Below are 15,671 nucleotides of genomic sequence, written 5' to 3' on the forward strand. Positions count from 1 at the left end.
ACGGGTCATTCCACTATAGTCCCGTAGTTGCACTCCCCTCACTATAGATATATTTGTGTCCATATGATATAACCATGATTAGTAAGCTAATCTTTCACAGGTTGTTCGTAATCTTGGCTGGGTCATAAAAAATCGTTTTACCCCCGAGACTACATCTTATTCCTTAAGTTCCACTGATCCTCTAATGAACAATTGGTTTAAGGTCCAACCTATAAACCGAACGCCTCTCGGGCCAATGAGAGGGTGGGGCCCCTTGTTCAAGACCTGGATTCAGTACTAAAGGAACAACCTATCTACTATCCCTATAACGGGTAGAGTGAATTCCGTCTTGCACCCTATGTTCCCAGCTATCCACCTGATCTTACCCCTGAAATGAGAGGCTTATTGGGCCAGTGATAATGAGCTGCCCTCACCTATACAGATCTAAGGATAATTCTGAGTGAACAGGAGTTCATAGTTAGCTCAGGATTAAGATTAAGTTACCTAGGTCATCAATTAACGAAATAGTCAGTTTTATACATTAAGTGGCATTTAGAACGTAAAAAGTGACTATTTCATGGTTCAATCTTATGTAAACTCTTTACATAGGATGCCCCCATTTTCATGTCTCCACATGAACGGTTTAGATCACATCGTTTGTACTAACTATAAAATGGACCGCATCCATAGTGTCCCCAGAATAAGGCGCCCAATCTTATTCATATACTATAGACCATTTTGGCTATATATTTGAACTTGATCCACATTTATGTCACTACATAAAGTTCAAACTTAAACTTAATAGCCTCAGATCCTTAGTTTATTGGATTCATGAATATAGAATTTAAATTTACTAAAGATTTTCAATAACAGCTTTATTGAACAAGAATATGATATTACAAACTACGAGTTTTAGGACATAAAATCCAATAAAAACAAGCTCCTAAGCAACAACATGAAAAATTTGACAACCTTATCCTATCTAATGGTTTCAAGGTCAATGAAGTGACAAATGCATCTAACATAAGTTTGATAATAACCTCTGCAATATATCGTGTCTATATGTAGATGATTTATTGATCTTTGGGTCGAACTTCCACGTCATAAATGATGTAAAATCAATATTGAGTGCGAACTTCGACATGAAAGACTTAGGAGAAGCTAGTGTAATCTTAGGCATAAAAGTAAATAGGTCTGAAAAGGGAATTTCTTTGGATCAATCTCACTATATAAAAAAGATTCTAAAGAAATATAACTACTTTGTGTGTAAAACAGCTTGTACTTCTTATGACCCTAGTGCCAAGTTGTTCAAGAACACTGATGACAGTGTTAATCAATCTGAGTATTCGAGTATCATAGGCAGTCTTAGATACGCTGCCGACTGCACTAGGCCTGACATAGCTTATGCTGTAAGACTACTTTGCAGGTTTACAAGCAGACCTAGTAAAGAGCAATTGAATGCTATAGAATGGTTCATGAGATACTTAAAGAAAACCCAAAACCTAGGATTACATTATCAAAAGTTTCCCGTTGTCCTGGAAGGGTTCAGCAATGTTGATTGGAACTCTCTTTCGGATGATTCAAAGGCTACAAGTAGCTATATCTTTAATATAGCTGGCGGAGCTATCTCTTGGAAGTCCAAGAAATAGACTATTTTAGCCCAATCTACGATGGAGTCAGAAATGATAGCACTAGCGACAGCTAGTGAAGAAGCAGACTAGCTTAGAAGTCTGCTATCAGAGATTCCCTTATGGGAAAAGTTGTTACGAGCCATATTGATCCATTGCAATAGTACTGCAATCGCAAAAGTTTAGAACCGTTATTATAACGGAAAGAGATGTCAAATGCGTCGTAAGCACAGTAGCATTAGAGAGTTTCTCACTACTATTTAAAATGGTCCATTGATTATTTTTAAAACGGTCCGTTGATTAATTTTAAAACGGTCAATTTCGATGTTGAAGACCTATAAAAGGTGAGGCCTTCAATAGTTCGTGAGACACAGAATTCATTTTCTAAATTCCCACTTCAATTTCCCTTCCTTCTCCATCTTAGCTTTCCAAGCAGTGAGTTTAGAAAGGGTGTATGTTTCGATCGGTAACGGTGCATTTTCGATCAGTTTTTATTTGCCTGTTTTATCCTGGGGACGACGTGGCAATTTTCAGACCTGCTTGCACACTTGGGCAGAGCCATGAAACGTCTTAAAGAGAGCGGGCTCCGTGACTCAGCCTATAACGAGTTTCTGTTTTGCAGGTTTTTCTCTTCGCTTGACCACCATGCCTTGATGATTTACAGTTCGTCGTTCTGAGGGCCCTACCGTTTCCAACAGTTACAGAAGAAAATTGTGCAGATCTTTAAGCCCAACAACAAAACAAACTTTCACTTACTTCTTCGTGGTCGAAAAGAAGGTCAATCTCCAACTAATTTAGTTTATGTTTGTTTGTTGGTTTCTAGTTGTTTGTTTTAAACCATCAAAGATTCTCTCTCTATCATTTTATTTTCACACCTTACTCCTCCTATTTCTTCATGTTGCTATTCCTTCCTTCTCTTTCTAGAGTAAACTTTAATGAAGCTCAAGATAAATCTTATAATCTAAACATTTACTGTTAAGCTTCCTTATTTGAGAGAATCTATAAAAACCTATTTCTTAGCACAGGCTTGGAGATTTCTTTTACGTTCTTTAGTTTAAGCCTAGAATTCATGAGTGAAAATAAAAACTAATGATTTGTTTTAAGAAGGGAATTAAATTATTGGAGTTTATATTATAAATCTAACATCCTGATGTGATTTTCATATCACCTAACTAGGAGGAAGTTTTATTGACTAGATAGATTGAGAAACATTCTTTAATTAATTGCACCGATGACTTACTAAATTTCACAATCAATGTCAGCTCCAACGTAAGGTTTCCTCCAATTTGGTTGACCCAATCCAACACTTGGATCTTTTTTGTTTTGACAACAAATATGGCCTCTCCATTGAGCCCTTCTTTTAGATGAATTCTCCAGACGACGAAATTTCTTATGATTTCTTTTTAACATTCAAGCTATTGATCAATTGATCTACAACCATTTTCTTTCTTATTTTCATTATGAGGATTTACACCAAATCCCACTTTTTTCCCCAAGACTTTTGTAATAACATGTCCATAGAGGAAAATAGTTGTTGGGTTGTCTTCAATACGAAGTGGGCTTTTCCATGAAACAACCGAGGCCCAAACTAAGAAAACCAATTTGACTTGAAAACCAGCTAATATTATAAGCTGAATTAAAACCATATACAGAAAGCACAATCTGTGTGAAAACACTTTTTGACCCTACATATTGATGGCCAAGATTAGACTACAATATTCACTTGTCTGGAAGCTTTGAATGACTATCTCACTTTTTTCATTCTTTCTGTTTCAGAGAACTCGAGGGAGAGGGAAGAACAATGGTGAAATGCTGTCAATTTTCTTAGAGAGATCTGAGAAGATGAAGATCAAATTGCTATGCATGAAGAGTAAAGAGAAGGGAAAGAAGGAAGACACCAGTCTTTAACGTGGTTCGACCATAAAAGGACCTACATCCACGGAGGAGCTGAGATTTATTAAATCTTGTAGAGTTTCTTGAAGAATACAGATAAGTAGTTAGGATTCTTTCTTTAGTTTTCAGTACATTCAATCAGTTAGTTAAGTTGTACTTATATAGGACTTTACAAAGAACTGTTATAACAAACTTGTAAAGTTGATTTCAATAGTATTCCATAACAATATTTTTATACATAAATGAGTTGCAAGACAGATTAACTAATGTAATGGTTGCCATATTTTTAATTGTAAAGTTGCAAGGATGAGCGATTCAAAGATCTTAAAGTTAACCCTTGATTAGAAGAGAAAGAAAATAAATACGACACAATGTCTATGTGGAAAACGTTGATAAGTATTTTATTAAAGTCACAACATAAACGATCCCTATCATTCTTAGATGTCTTTTGTTTCATAGTAGATATAGAATTAATAGGTGTTTAGCTAATGTGACATAGTTAATGGAAATTCTAATAACCTTGATTAGTGTGTTGCAAACTTGCAATGAAGGGACACTCTTTTGTTAAAATTATTTGTATGGAGACAGAAAATTACTATTTCTCATTTGCTTCCATGAGCTTCTTCTCCCCCAACCTCTTTCATACCAAATTCTTAATGATATTATTTGTGGGTAGATTTGATAATCTTGATGTTTCAAGTACTTGCACATTTCATATAAGTGATTCAATGTTGTTGTCCTTTAGGAATTAAATTTTAATTTTTGGGAGTAATACGTTACATCTTGATTCTATGTTATTTTTCCTATTAGAGGAGAACTTCTTACATATAATCTTTGACTTCAATATTTCTTTGGTTGCGATTCTCTATTTCATAGTCCAATTTCCTTTCATTCAAAATAAGGAAATTATTTCAAATGGTAAAACTATTGAAAATATTTACAAAATATAGCAAAATTTTAGAACTATTAATGATAGACGTTGATAGACATTGATAGAATCTATCAGTGTCTATCAATGTCACTGATAAACACTGATTCAGCATCTATTATTGATAGTTCTAAAATTTTGCTATATTTTATAAATATTTTGGTTCATTTTTCTATATTTAAAAATAATCCTTTCAAATATTGTTTTTTTTTGTTTGTTTGTTTGAGAAACATTTTTTCATATCCACCAAATCTCTCAAGCGAATCATGCTCATCATTTGCTATTATTCAAATTAAACTCATAGCTTGTCCCAAGTTGCAGCTATAACTTTGTTCGAGTACTCTAGAATACGAAGAATGAGAATGACTATTTTGTTTCTTTTTCCTTGAATGAATGGTAAAAACAATGAAAATGATGAACATCATTTTATCTTCAATGCTCTGTTTTCATTTGCATCTTATTTTTACATTCTTAGAAGAAGAGGTTATTTATGATTCTTGTACATGAGTATGTACAAGTATGTTTATAGATGTTATTTATGGGCATTAAAAATGTGACACTTAGGTATCACTTAGATATTCAGAGACATTAGGATAAAGAAACGATAAATTTTGACAAAGATTAAGGTGATGGATGAAGGGGATGTTCGTTCAGTTGATTCAATTGCTTATAATTTTTGTGTGCTTCTTCCATATGGAATTGCACATTCATTATGTTTATTTCGAGTCTATCTTGTGTAGTGGAGAATATTTTATGTGATTAAAGTTGTTGAGAATGAAATTCCGAGTAGAAGCGTTAGGATCATCTTGCATTCGATTTTTTTTCATTTTTAAAGAAACAAAACAACAAGCTAAATATAACATAAATAGGATGAATAACATGCTTAGCATGCAATAAAATGAGAAACAAAGGGGAAGAATCATTCTTACCTTTGTAAACTCCCGACCCTCTTGATATTCCTCTTGATCTCCACACGAACTCACCGTCACCGACACTACCACAAGAATACCTTGTTATTCTTCTAAGAATTCTAAGAGTTGGATGAGTGATCTCCAACCCTTGGAAAAGGAAGAGGCAAAGAGATTGTAGAGATAAATTGTAGAGAGGAAATAATCTGTGGAGGCTAGGGTATTGATTTCACCAAATCAACTATTTCCCCAAATGGGCTTTATGATTATATATGGAAAAGAGTTTACCCCTTCTCAAAGTAATTATCTGTTTACCCGTGATGTCAATTAATTAAATAACATCTTATCTAATTAATTGGCACTTTAATTAGATAACCATTAAACCTAATTTAATATAGTTAATTAATATATAAACATCAAATGTTTATATTCTTCCACCTCTCTTATCATTTCCTAATCAATTAATTAATCATTAATTAATCAATTAAGTAACTATATTAAATCATATTAAATATAAAGTTAATTAACATATAAATATCACATATTTATATGTATACATCTTTTTAGGAATCCAATTCCCACAAATTTGATATTTGAATTTTATTCAAATATATCTCTCTTACATAATATGAATTATAGATCACATTATAATTAGTTATATATATATTAATCAGGTTAACATACAATTTTCTCAATTGATCTTCATTAATATCCTTTAGTGAGCTAAGAATGGGACCTTATGGACCTACATATCAGAAGCTCCAACGATATGAGATTAATTGGCTAAATTCATTAACCAAATTAATCAATATTCGTTAATTGTTGGTACACTCTACTCCACAGTTGCACTCTTTTCACTATAGATATATTTCTGTGTCCACGAATATAGACCAATAACAGCAAGTTAGTCCTTCTCAAGTATTCATTGTAGGATTTTATGTCATAAAACTCGTGATTTATAAACATTAAACATATTCTATTTTACAATAAAGTTGTTATTAAGGTTATTTAGTAAAAATGTTATTGAATATGTGAATTGCACATTTTTTAACCCTAAATCCAATAAACTAAGAACCTCTAGCTATAGCATGAATACTTGAACTATATATTGAGACACAAAAATAGATCAAGTTCGATTATATAGCCAAAATAGTAGTATAGGGATAGGCTGGGCACCTTAACCTGAGGATAATATGGATGCTGCCCACTTTGTATTTGATACAAACAATGTGATCCTAAATCATTCATATGGAGACATGCGAGAGGGACGTCCTATGCAATGAGTTTGCATAAGATTGGACCACCAATTAGTCACTTTTACTTTATAACACTGTTTACTAATAAGACTGACTATTTCAATTCGATGACCTAAGTAACTCGATCTTAATCCTAAGCCAACTATGAACTCCTTTTTTTTTTTGGATTATCCTTTAATCTGCATAGGTGAAAATGACTCAATATCACTAACTCAATAAGCCTTCCATTTTAGGTATAAGACTGGGTAGATAGCTAAGGACATAGTCCTACAAGACAGAATTCCCTCCTACCCAATTCCAGGAATAATAGATAAGTGTTCTCTTAAGTTCTAACTCCGAGTCTTGAAAAGAGGGCCTTACCTTCTCATTGACCTGAAAGGGACTCGGTTTGGTGGTTAGACCACAAACCAATTATTCATTAGAGGATCAGTGGGACTTAAGGAGCAAGATGTGTGAATTGCACCTTTTTAATCCTAAATCCAATAAACTAAGAACTTCTGGCTGTAGTATGAATACTTGAACTATATGTAGAGACATAGAAATGGATCAAGTTCGAGTATATAGCCAACACGGTCTATAGTATAGGGATAAAGTTGGGTACCTTAACCTAGGATATTATGGATGCTGCCCACTTTGTATTTGATACAAACGATGTGATCTTGAATCATTCATGTGGAGACATACGAGTGGAGGCATCCTATGCAATGATTTTGCATAAGACCAGACCACAAGATAGTCACTTTTACTTTATAACACCGTTTACTAATAAGACTGACTATTTCAATTCGATGATCTAGGTAACTCGATTTTAATCCTGAGCTAACTATGAACTCCAGTTTATTCATGATTATTCCTTAGTTCACATGGGTGAGAGTGGCTCAACATCGCCAACTCAATAAGCCTTCCATTTTAGGGGTAAAACTGGATAGATAGGTGAGGACATAGTCTTGCAAGATGAAACTCACTTCTACCTGATTTTAGGGACAGGAGATAGGTTGTTCTCTTAAGTGTTGACTTCTGGTCTCGAATATGGGGCCCCACCCTCTTATTGACCTAAGAGGGACTCGGTTTGGTGGTTGGACCACAAATCAATTGTTCATTAGAGGATCAGTGAAACTCAAGGAGCAGAATGTAATTATAGGGGTAAAACGGTGATTTTAATCCAGCTGTAATTATGAACAACCTGTGAAGGATCGACTTACTGATTATGGTTAAATCAAGTGGACAGAAATATATCTACAGTGAGGAAAGTACTGCTACTAGGCTTTAATGGAGTGTCCCAATAGTTAACGAATGTCGGTTAATTAGGTTAAAGAGTTTAGCTGGTTAATCTCTAATTTTCTGAATTCATGATCTTTAGATTCATTAGGTCCCCCTGCTAGCTTATATTGGACTAAACCTTAAAATAGTGTGATGAGAGAATTTAAAATGTTCAAATTCATATTAAGGAATAAGTACTACTTATATGTGATATAGTTGACATTTAATTGTTGAATTAAACGAAATTGGAAAGTTGAAAATATTTAAATATGATTTAAATATTATACATGAATAGGGATTCATGTTCGGGATTGGTATTCATTATTAATTTAATATTTGAAATTAATTTTATTTAAAATTAACTATTGGAATTAATTTTATTTAAAATTAACTATTGGAATTAATTTTATTTAAAATTGATTTTAAAGAAATTTTATTTAAAATTAATTAATTGAATTAATTTGAATTAAAATTAAAATTCATTTTAATTGATTTTTTTGGAAAATAGAAAAATGAAAATAGGGTTAGTGGGAAAATCCCACATTTCTCACTTATTTGAACACCTAATTCCACTTAATTGCATGTTGATTTAGTGTCATTATAGGATGAAATTCAATTTGCTTGAATTTCTTCTATAATTAGAATAAATTTTGGAAACAGTTCATGCAATTTGTGTTTTTGAAGAGAATTGTTCTCTCCAAGTTTCTCACTCAAAAACTCTCTAACTCTCCAAATTCCCTTCAATTTCTTCACAAATTGGATCCCAGCACCCGTTCTAAAATCGAAGAATAGTGTGGAAGACTCTAGAGGTCGTCCACGAACCATTTTTTATCAGATTCGTGCAAGAGACTGCATCAATTTGGTGTTTCTACAAAGGTTGTATTTCTGAAACCCTAATATTCTTATCTTGATCATGCATATTTTAATCCTAAAATTAATGTAGTTAGAGTGCTTAGAATTTTGATTTCTTCTGGATATGCATTGTAGACTCTTACAATTAGTATTGAAGCATGTTTTAAGCACTCAATTTGCATTAATTTTAGCTTAGTGGGTGTTAATTCATGTGATGAATGTTATGCTTGCTGAAGTAGACATATTACGATTTTAGCATCAAGTCTTACCTTCAATTCTGTAGTAATTTTTGTAATTGACCCCTTCTTTGTGGGCTTTAATGTGTGAAGAATGGTCTATAAATTTGTTAGTCATTAGAGTTGAAACTAGGTTGTAATTGGAAGAAATTGGAGTAAGGCACAGCAGGAAAAGTAGGTCGAAGCTACTTCTGTCAAACAGCATTGTGACGCTCCTTCAACCAGTGCGACACTGTTCATCAGAGAGCCCAGAAATGTGTGTGCAAGGAGCGGTGGTCCAGATAGCGGTTTGACCCGATTCAGCCTATTCTAGTCCGGTTCAACCTTTTTGGTGCCTTGGAGGTACGGTTCAAGGGTTTTTCAGTTGGCTCGGGTCAGTTTGAAGTGTTCCGGAGCAGTTCGGAGCTGATTTTGAATTATTATTGTAATAATTTAGCTATTTTCCTATTTAGGATGTCAAAACCAATGTCACTTCAGTGTGTGTTTAATTAATTATGCATTATGAATGTATGTTTTAATTAAATTAATCTTGTTTGTGCATAAAGTATGCTATGTAGATTTAAAATCCTACCATAGGAAAGCATGTTACATGCATTGAAAGTATGTTATAAGTGTTATAATATATAGTATGCATGTGTAGGTTTTTATGAGATTTAATATAAGTTGTTATATTAAATTATGAAATGTATGATATATGTTATGGAGAATGTCTAAGTTATAAGTGTTATAAAATAAATTAGACATTTAAAATCTATAACAAAGATAATTAATTGCATGCTCACATAGGATTAACAAATTACAACCTATTTAATAGTTAAAATAGGTCGTTATCTTGTAAAACTTCAATCACAAGCTCACCCAGCAAGATCCTGTCTAAGACTGTGGGTACTTAAGTTGACGGTTTACGGAACACCTGCTACCTAAAGATGGAGTCGGTTCTTGAGTTTTGTTAACCTGATTTGATGAGCATGCGTGAGTGATGTAAGGCAATAAGGTTTATCACTTAGAGATTGTAGGTTAAATCTAGTATAAAAGTTATATTCGGATAAATACCTAGACTTAGGTTGTATTTAATTAGTCGGAATATGTGTAAGTAAAAGTTTACCCAAACCATCTAGAACACTTCAACGGGGGATTAATGATATATATGATATATTATTTTTAGCTCTCACGCCCATAAGAGTTCACATCGTGAGATTCATGCTCGATTTCGTGTCGTTTTTTAGGCGATCACTCCATTCATAAAGTGTTTGCATGGGTCAATAACAAGATGAATAGGGGAAGTTGTTCATAGTAAGTGCGAGAAGGAAACGTGTCAACACATCCTACGGTCTCCTCCATTAAGTTGCACCATGAGATTCCCATGCTCTGCCTGCGTGTCATTTTTAGGCGATCACCCATTCGGAGGGTTATGACTTGGGGATTGGAACAATGCAAACTCAAAAAATTGATAGGGTCTCTTAGGTTTTTCTTTAGCATTGTCTACCCCTCGATAGTTATTTGATACCTATCTCTGGGATCTAAAAATGATGGGTTATACTTATAAGAATTGCTAAGTGTTAGTAGGTTCTTGACCAAAAAACGATAACTAAATACTATAGGAATATGAGATATTCTAGAATTAGTATTTAGTCAAGAATGTCTTGACTAAGTGAATGAGTAATTGACTACCCCTCGGTAGCGATTATTCTGACTCGCTGAAGTATCATTGCAAAATTGATGAGATATATGGGTACCTTATTATTTTTACTAAAACTTGATTGGATTTACTAGAATTTCACTAATAGAATTTGTTTATATTTTCAACATGTCTAACTCAATCATTTAACTACTCGCTTCTAATAAATTAAACGAAAATAATTACGCAACTTGGAAACCTAATTTGAACACGGTACTATTGATCAGTGATCTTAGGTTCATTTTAACAGAGGAATGTTCTCCGACTCTCGGCTCGTCAGCAAACTGAAATGTTCAGAATGTCTATGATAAATGGGTTAGAGCAAATGAAAAGGCCCAAGCCTATATCTTAGCAAACATATAAGATGTTTCGACTAAGAAACATGAAAGCATGGTCACTGCGAAGGGGATAATGGATTCGTTGGAGGCAATATTTGGACAACCGTCCTCATCTGTCAGGCACGATACTCTTAAGGAGGTTTACGACCACCACATAAAAGAACAAACCTCTATTAGAGAACATGTTCTGGATATGAGGGTGGAAGTATACGGTGCTATCATAGATAAGAAAGCTGAGAAAGAAAACCAAGGTAAATATGATTTACTCATTGTTGAGACATTTTTAGTGAGAATGGTACATTAACCTGGATAGTGATTAAGGGGCCGCTAATCAATTTTGTGCTTTTTCTCAGGAAACTAATTCCTAAAGACCGCTTGTAAAAGGCGAGACAACCTTCAAAGTTAGAACGGGAGAGGTTTTCTCAATTAAAGCAATGGGAGACTTGAAGTTATTTTTTGGAGATAGATTCATTTTACTTGAAAATGTATTTTATGTTCCTACTATGATGAGAAGGAATTTAATATCTATCTCTTGTTTGATAGAACAACTGTACAAAGTATCTTTTGAAATAAATGAAGTGTTCACTAGTTCAAGAGGTATTCAAATCTGTTCTGCAAAACTAGAAAACAACTTATACATGTTAAAACCAACCGAGGCTCAAACTATTTTGAATACTGAGATTGTTTAAAACAGCTGAGACTTGGCATAAAAGGCAAAAAGTTTCTCCTAATACCTATCTTTGGCACTTGAGACTTGGACACAGTAATCTCAATAGGATTGAGAGATTGCTCAACTGTGGACTCATAAGTCAGTCAGAAGACAAATCTTTACCTCCGTGTGAATCTTGTCTTGAGGGTGAAATGACCAAAAGACATTTTACAGGAAAAGGTCTTAGAGCCATACAGGATACATGGACTCTGATTTTCAAACTGATAAGGATTCTCGGAAATCCACTTCAGGATCAGTGTTCACTCTTAACGGAGGGGCTGTAGTATGGTAAAGCACCAAGCAGGGGTGCATCGTGGACTCCACCAAAGAGGCTGAGTATGTAGTGGTTTGTGAAGCTGCAAAGTAGGCCGTTTGGCTCAGGAAGCTCCTAATTGATCTGAAAGTTGTTCCAGACATGTATAGGCCCATCACCCTCTATTATGATAATAGTGGTACTGTGGCAAACTCGATAAAGCCTAGGAGTCACAAGCGCGGTAAACATATAGAGTAGAAGTGTCATCTCATCCGCGAGATAGTGCATCGAGGGGATGTGATAGTCACGAAGATCGCTTCGGAGCACAACATTGCTGACCCGTTTATGAAGGCTCTCACGGCTACAGTTTTTTAGGGTCACCTTCAAAGCATGGGTTTATGGGACCGCCTGCAACTGGACTAGGGCAAGTGGTATATTTTTGTATTGGGCCTTAGTGCCCTAGTTTATTGTTTTGTACTTGTTGTAATGTACACCCCCTTCGCTTTAGGACAAGTGGGAGATTGTTGGGGTTGATACTCTAAAGTCTTGTTAGGTTTTGTAGTTTGTAAACACTTGTATTAAACAAATGTTTTTTATTTAATAATATGAGTTATTTACATGCGAGCGCCATTTATTTTGCCTACTATTATCACTATTATCAAACTAAGGCACATTATATAACGAGACTAAACATTATGAGATTGGTCTTATACAAACATCGGTCTTATACAAACTCTTTTGTGATAATAGTGGTGTTGTGGCAAATTCTCGTGAGCCTCAAAGTCATAAGCGTGGCAAAAAAATTGAGTGGAAATACCATCTCATCTGAGAGATTGTGCATCGAGGGGACGTGATTGTCACGAAGATAGCTTTGGAGCACAATGTTGTTGATCTGTTTATGAAGGCCCTCACAGCTACAGTGTTTGAGGGTCACCTGCAGAGTATGTGTCACACCCCGCTCTGAGCCCACTTCTTGAGCTCGAGGAGAGGCGTGAGGGACCTAGATACTACACTTTTGCAATACTTACTGCCCATCTGAAACCTTTTTACTCTCAGTAAACTTTAAGTCAATGAGATAAACAACAATTGATTGATTAGGCCCATTTTATTACAACAATGTAATGTTTATACAACGACTATCCCATGCCAGTTTCCTCCCACAGGTTTAGGAACTAGACCTCTCGGTCCCCTGACCATCCCGTGAGGTTCCACTCGAGGCTCAGAAACTAGGTCTATTGACCCCCTGACTATCCCGATCACATAATCACATTTCTCATGCTTTTTACTCATTCATAACATAATATATACATATACTCTAAAAGATATGCTTAAGACTTAAAGAAAATTACCACTCACCTTGGTAAGGTAGGAATCTTTCTCTCTTTAGAAGTTCCTAGGTCTTCTCGGCCTCCCTTTAGAACCCTAGAATCTAGATTCAATTTAAAGCTCAGATTACTCATAGTTCTAAGTCTTATATCGAGATACTTTCTTCTACAAACATTCTCTAAAATGTCTCAGGAAGCTTACCTTAAAATCTTAGCTCATAAATTTTAGTGGTTTGGCCGAAATCTTCAAAACAACAAGACTGGCTCAAGTCTACCCAATAGCTCGACCCTTTTGTTGTTTCTTCACCCTCCAACCCAATTCCTTGGAGCTTCTTCTCTTGTAGCAAAACCCTAAAAACTAGACTCTCAGAGCTTTTAGGTGGCTTTAGAATTACTTAAAACGCACGAGTAGTCTGGGAGAATTCCTCGTCCCAAGTTGATGCTACTTCTAGACTTTACTGTCCGACAGCATCTCTTCCTCTTGGAACTTCATGACCAACGCATAGTTCTACTACCAACGCATGGCCTTCATGATCAACGCATGGTTCCCTCTAAATCCACCTTTCCTTCTTTCTGCTTTTTGAAAAGGATTTGGCTTATGAATGGAGAGATATCTCGTGGTCTCCAATTTTAACTTTACTGAAATTATGGCTTGGTCTAAGGTTAATTTTCAAAACTCACAAAGACTTACCAACCTTAACAATTTTCCGCCGAAATTGGTCTTAAACTTCAAACTTGATGAGCCAACTCAAAATCCTCCTAAATCTTGAATCTAAAATCCCAACATTATGGGTTAATCAAATCCGACCAAAATCTTAGTGGATAACATAAATTTATGTCAAAACTTGATAGGCATTCAAGCTACTTTAAGAAAACCTATAAAAATACCCATTCACTTACCCAAAAAATCTCAAAAATCCGACGAGAGCAGTGGCGAAAGAAAACCCGCAAGGTAGACCTGCAATGGCAGCAACCGCTGCACACAGGTCTGCAAGGCTGGATAGATGAGCGGTGCGTGGGTCGAGGTTGGGCAACGTATGGCTACAAAAGTGGACAAGGCTGCGCAGCACGCAACTAATAATCTGGATAGTGCGGATGAAGAGCGGTGGCTCTTGGTGAGCATGGATTGGCAAATAGAACTGGCTAGACGCGTCTCAGACCCGAACGGCTCAACGGCTGGCTAGACGCATCTCAGATCCGAACGGCGAACGTCAGATCTGGCAGACAGTTGAATTCGTACGGCTGGCTTCTGAGCCTCAACACAGTTGGGCGAGGGAGAGGGGAGCAGCGACATCTGGCTGGAGGCACAAACGGCTGGCGACGGCTGATAGATGTAGATGAAGGGGTCGGATCCAATCGACGGAAAGGAAGAAAATTTTCAAGGGGGGCTTGGGCGGCGTGAGGGTGAAGGTAAAGGGAAGGGAAAAAAAGGGGAAAAAAAAAAGAAAAATGAAAGGAAAAGAAAATATAAAAATAAAATAAAATTTATTTATTTATTTCATTTTATTCTTTTCCTATTCCACTTATTCTATTAAATTCTTTTTCTTCCCAAAATGAAATTAATTCCTACTATTAATTTCCAAATTGAACTATGCGACATGAAAAGCCCAATTTTCACAATAATTAAACTTCATTAATTACACTTAAATGCCCAAAATTCCAAAAACACCCTCAAATAATAAAAATTATTGAGCTTACTACCATAAACTTTTGGGGTGTTACATTCTTCCCCAGTTACAGAACTTTTGTCCTCGAAAGTTACTCCTGAAATAGCTTCGAGTACTGGGCTCTCATCTCATCCTCTCGCTCCCAGGTGGCTTCCTTGAACTAATGATTCTGCCATAACACTTTCACAAAAGCTATCTCCCTGTTACGCAACATCTTTACCTTTCTAACGAGAATTTCCATGGGCTTCTCCTTGTAGCTTAAGTTATCATTCAACTGTAATGGCTCAAAGTCAACTACATAGGACGGATCTACCACACACTTTCTCAACATCGAAACATAGAAGACATTATGAAAAGAAAACAATGATGAAAGCAAAGCTAATCGGTAAATACGGGGCCAATTTGCTCCAAGACCTCGAAAGGCTTGATAAATCTCGGACTCAACTTCCCTTTCTTGCCAAACCTCAAAACACTGTTCATAGGTGCCACCTTTAAGAACACTTTATCACTAGTCTCAAATTCCAGGTCCTTACATCTCACATCGGCATAACTCTTCTGTCTGCTCTGAGCTATTTACATACTAGCCCTGATCTTCTATACTGCCTCATTCGTGGTCTGCACTAGCTCAGGTCCTAGTAATTTCCTCTCTCCTACCTCATTCCAACACGCAGGAGACCTGCAGATCTATCCATATAGGGCCTCAAATGGCGATATGCCCATGATAATCTGATCACTGTTATTATATGTGAATTCTATTAAAT

At 35.5% G+C, this 15,671-nt stretch overlaps 1 long non-coding RNA gene across 1 annotated transcript in view; it reads right to left on the reverse strand.

Moving 5' to 3' along the window:
• LOC120085330 (uncharacterized) overlaps window positions 1–14,686 on the reverse strand; it is a 16,555-nt gene extending 1,869 nt beyond the window's left edge. Inside the window, exons 1-2 of the long non-coding RNA XR_016531843.1 lie at window positions 13,275–14,686; window positions 5,358–5,422 (exon numbers count right to left, since the gene is read on the reverse strand). This is a non-coding gene — a long non-coding RNA (uncharacterized LOC120085330). The remainder of the gene's footprint in view (window positions 1–5,357; window positions 5,423–13,274) is intronic.
• Between the last annotated feature and the right edge of the window lie 985 nt (window positions 14,687–15,671).

The sequence above is a fragment of the Benincasa hispida genome, chromosome 9 (genome assembly GCF_027475165.1).
Source record: "Benincasa hispida cultivar pf3 chromosome 9, pf3_genome.v1.1, whole genome shotgun sequence".
NCBI lineage: Eukaryota > Viridiplantae > Streptophyta > Magnoliopsida > Cucurbitales > Cucurbitaceae > Benincasa > Benincasa hispida.